Genomic DNA, 5,388 nt, shown 5'->3' on the forward strand with positions numbered 1-5,388 from the left:
CTAGGAAATAAGTGCGATTCTATATGCAGGGCGCGTGTCTGATTTGTAAATTACGTGTTGTGGGGCGATACTGAGCGTTGCGGACCCAACGGTAGCCTCCGAAATAACACGCAGGTGCTTTTCCCGCTGTTAAATACAGGCTGGCCGCCACGCCTCTCCTCTTCAACGCACTCGCGGGCGACATTTTGAGCGACGCCATTCCTCTGAAGAACGGTTGTAAGCAGTTCGAAGCTGTAACTGCTCAGTCAAAATGCCTAAACGCTTTCTAATTAAGTTTATCATTAAAATATTAAAATGAACTTGATTTTTCTTTTCCTTCCATACCTCATCCTGTCCCTGGGCTGCTTCAGTCAGTTTGCTATTGTTAGTCATGGCATAACCTTCCAGAAATTACTGCGCGTTGCCTTTAAGCGACTTCATTAAAATGCATTCCTGCCAGAGAGCTCTTTATCCATACATATTAATAAGGCTTCGTAGCGATAATTAAGCGATGACTAATATGTTCGTGAATGTAAGTATCCAGCATAGGCAGGAGAAAGAATTTGTAGGTAAATAAGTTCTATATGTTATTGAAAAATAATACTGACAAAATTATTGGCAATTAAGATTTGCTGAGCTATACCAATTTAAAATAATCTTTTTTTCCTTTTACTCTTAAAGCAGATAGGACTGTCTTTGATACTGTGCTACCTTGTATCAAGAAACTCAACACAGGTGGGGCTGTGGGAAGCAGCACCGCTGCCCTGGGTGGCTTCAGCTGTCCTCCTGGGATCTTCCAGAGTCTCGCCTGCTGTCCCGAACCCTGTGGCTGGGAGATGAAGGTCTGTGCTGAACGCAGTGAGAGCCCAGGGAAGAGCGGGCAGGGCTGCTCTCTCAGGGCAAACGTAGCACTCAAGGGCAACACAGACACTCCAGGGTTAGAAGAGGGTGGTGCTAAATCTGGGGCAGGGTGTCTGCACTTGTAGGGAATCCCTGTAAAAAAATAGGGTCTCAGATCTGATTTGCACTCTTCTCAAATGCTCATTAATTCCGGACCAGCCAGAATGAGGCGAGTGGTGGGCATTTGTTACTGATAATGAAACTATTGAACAAAAACCCCGTCCATACGCGTGTTGTAGGCACTGGTGCAGCCATGGAGAGGTTCGTGGTATAGCCCGTGTATGAAGTTAGCAGCCTGCTACACCATTCAGGCTGGTTTGGGGCATTCGTAGGGGTGGTCGTTGCTTGTTTCAGTTCACGTCTTCCCTCCTTCCGTGGTGTAACCAGAAGTCTCTTCTCCCAACAGTTTGAGAAACTTGCAAAGAGCTGAAGATGAGAGACAGAAGCCACTTTGCAGCTTTATATAGATCTTTTGCATTTCCTGTGGGATTTTATGTGAATTTTTGTGCTCTCTGTGGTGCAGGTGATAATGGGGAAGGAAAGAGTGGTGACAGAAATTCATGTAAAGCAGGAGAATACATTTGAGGAGGTCTGAACTTCAAAGAGGTGTTGATGGTAGTGAAAATGCTGGGTGCTCAGCTTGCTGAAGAAGGAGTTGCTGATGCAAATGCTTCAGTATGTATTTAAAGTGAGATTTGGGCTTCCTGTTGTTTCTGGGGGTTTTTTTTAAGTTGACCCATATATCATTTCCCTGGATTCATAAGATTTTTTAGTACTCTGTTCTGTGAATGTATCAGAGGGACTACTTTTCAATTATAATTTCCATGCTTCTTATTTCATTTTCCATAATTAAGTGTTAGACTTTCATAAGATGCATTATCTCTAAAACGCTAGCATTGCATAGCAATTTCATTTTATGTGAACTTAATTTGCAGAATTTTTTTTAAACACTTCTGCAGTTAATGTATTGGCTTATATTATTCTACAGGTTTTCCAGTAGATAGAATCTGTGTTCACAGTCAGAATGTGCTATATGTAATACAGGTTGCTTTTACTCAGGCTTAAAAGGGTATTAAACATTCTCAGGAAAGCTGAGCACTGCTTGCTCAGAGTAAAGGAAAAAGAAACACTCTTCATTGCATTTCAGCCTGCACATGTATCTAAGTGACTGTTTATCATAAAGAGAAGGCATCAGTCATCAGTTTTTTGTACTGGGAGGCAGCCTGGGATAAATAACAAATCCTGTAATTAGGCGCCAATAGAATCTAATTGACTTAGGTTAGTCCTCAAGCTGAAATCTAGTCTTTCTCTCTTGTCATGGCATGGAGCATCCTTTGTTTAATGAACACTGAAGGGAAATCAAGTGAGGTAAGAAAAAATAGCTCTTCTGAATGGATGCAGCCTTGTGCAAGTGTTTGAAGTTGTTATTTTAAGTGCTTATTTTAGCGACTTTTGAGCTGAGCATTTAGAATATATAGAGTAGCATTTAGGAAAAATGTTAATGTGGTTGCTTACTTTAACATGAGCTGCAGCTCTGCCAGCAAAGATGAGACATGCCATTTAAGGAACACTAAAGCTTTGAGTGAAGTTTTTACTCGACTTTATTTAGAAACTTGCTGGAGTGCACCGGATGCTGGGGGAAACCAGAACACACTTTTTGGATTGTCAGACCAAAGGCAGGAAGGTTCCCACAGAGCCCTCCTCCTTATGTAGCTTCTGTTTCTTATTTAGATTTTGTTTTTTAATACCCAAGAGCTTTTAGTGGTGTTCTGACAATTGTGGCCTGGAAATTTGTCTAAATTAAAGCAGGTTTTGTTTGTTTACTTAAAAGTGCTAACAGACTCAGACAGTCCCACAGCATTTTTCAGGGCTTACATCATTCTAAAATATATTCAATTGATTCAAAACAAATTTGACAAAAAAAAATAATTTTCTTTGCCCACTTGATGTATTTGTATCTACACGAAAAGAACAGCTGAGCCTTGGCAGGTATGCTAAGTGTAGTATGTGGAATTGATATGAAATATCAATTAAGAAGCTTGTTTTAGTTGCTGGAAGGTACAAGAGAACACAAGGAGTTAAACAAGCTAGTCTGAAGATGTGAGACTAAATGCAGGAGAGGTTGGGAGCCAGATCCTCAGCTAATGTAAGTAAATGTGAGTTCCACTGAGGGTATATCAGATGAAGGGCAGCTCCCTTATTGTTTCGCTTCTTTTTTTGGATGATTTGAGGTTTTATGAATCCCCACGTAAAGAAAGATGTGAAGAGCCAGGTATGCCTTCACAAACTGTCTGAAAAGTTGAGGACGATCAGTTGAGTCACGGAAGTTTTCTTCACGTTTGTTCATTGCAGCTATGTGATACAGTGGCTGTATTACAACACGTATAAAAAATACAAATTAACATCAAACCCTTATTCACATTTATTTATCACATAATTAAACACAGGATCACAGTGTTTTTAACTCTAGTTTTGCCTTCGCAGACTCTCAGTCAGGCCCCAGGAAAAGTACATGAAAACTGCTGTTAGAGGAGGAAGCTACTTTGCAGTCCAGGAGCGCTTGCTGTGGTACTCCTACCACTTCACTGCTGGTTTTCTTGAGGACAGATGCATTAGCTCAAGTGCCATGAGATACCAGAGCCACGCAGAAAGGAGAGATGGGTAAGCAGAGGATCTAGGTGCTCCAGAGGGTTAAATCCTGGGGTACTCCGACAGCAGTAGGACAAACCTCCTCTGTAGTCCCAGGATAGAGGGGAGGAGTGTGACAGGCATATGGAAGTGCCCATTTGTTCTCATGGAGTTGAAATTAGCTTTTGAAGGTAGCCACCTCTCTCTTTCTCATTCGGAAAAATGTCATCTACTTTTGGTGGCATGTCCTGTGGAAAAGTGAGAGACTGAAGGAAGAAGGTATGGGGTTTGGGCTCTGAATTTCAGCAACTGAGAGTTTTTAGGACTTCATAATTTATCTTTCAAGCAAAAAGACTATTATGTAGGCTTACACGTGTGTTGGGAATATTTTAAAAAAGAAATTCACAAAAGAATGAAGTAGTGTGCAACTCCTTTCATACATAGAAGCTCTTCTGCCTTAGAGTCTGCCCCTATTCTAAAATGTTGGGAGACCAAACTCCTGGGAGAGATTAAAGGATATGAGGGAGAGATATGAGAGTGACAGTCTGGTTCATGGCCATTGGATTTGGCATTTGTCTCTTGCCACAAAGAGCTTACAAAACCATGAATAATTACATAATAAATATAGTTGTGGAAACAGCTCATTTGAAGAAGACAAGGAGTGTGTACACTTGTTTACATTACTGAAAAATCTGAGTTTCTGATTTGTCTCACTCCTGCAAAAAAATGCAAAGAACAAAAAGAGCAGAATTATATTCTAGTTAAGGCATAATCTAATAGTGTGTACAATTCCCTGCTGCAGGACTAGAGTGTGTCCTGAATTGCACTGGTACGAGCTGAAGAGAACAGAATTCGATTCTGAGAATCCAGGTAACTGGTGGTGATACCCAAATCAGAAGAAAAACAAATTTGAGTTTCGTGGGTTGAAATGGCAAATCACTTGTTGATTTTACCTGTACAGTTACCTGAAATCACTGAATGGCTTCTGAAAAACTGTTTTAGTTTCAATGTGCAGCAGCTATATGAAGATCTGTTGCTTCCTCCATTTTAAAGGCCTAATCAAGACTCTTCTGAAGTCATCCAAAAGCTTTTTATTGGTTAGAGGTGATGCAGATTCAATTGCAAATAGTTAGGTTGCTCGCTGGTATATTACTTTAGGAAAGTGCTGATTGATTTATTCTCCTGTGCAAATGTTTGGTGATGAGTGGTGACACCAAAGCCTCAGTCTGTGTTCGACTGTTTGGAGTCCCTTGAACATGGTTTTGTAAGGCCATTTCTAGCTAGTAATTGGTAACTGGATGTGGTTAGGGTAGTTAGATAAACATACAGAGGAAGGGGATGAATCACTAAGTAAATATAATGTTGATGCTGTAGGAACTGCTGTTACGTACAGCACATTTGTGGCAGATGTGACGTATTTGTTTTCTGGTGTCAGGAAAATGTTACTTGAATTGAGTCTAAATGTGTGGTTCCAAATCAGCATATCCACACCTTCTTGATGCATATGTTGTCTCCATTTAGACTTAACCAGTTGTCAGCTTTTAACATACCCCACTTCTTTTTACATATCCCCTTAGAATCTGGTCCCCTAATCTGAGGTCATATCAGAGAAGTTTCCATTGCTGTAAATGTCAGTGTAGTTGCATCATTAAAAGCCACTAAATTAGATGGTCTGCGTTAATGTAAAAAGACATTTATGCCAGTGAAACAGCATTATGGTTATTAGTGGAGCATGTTGGCAGTTTCTGTCAGCAATTTTTGCAACCATGTAACATAGAAAGGGATAAAAATACCATTTACTGTGATTTGCATGCCACATAAAGAGGGCAGAGTGATACGGTACCACAATCACGAAGAAAAGCCCTGCAAGTAGTTTTCTGT

This window comes from Haliaeetus leucocephalus, unplaced genomic scaffold (assembly GCF_000737465.1).
Source record: "Haliaeetus leucocephalus isolate CR32 unplaced genomic scaffold, Haliaeetus_leucocephalus-4.0 Scaffold147, whole genome shotgun sequence".
In the NCBI taxonomy this organism is placed as follows: domain Eukaryota; kingdom Metazoa; phylum Chordata; class Aves; order Accipitriformes; family Accipitridae; genus Haliaeetus; species Haliaeetus leucocephalus.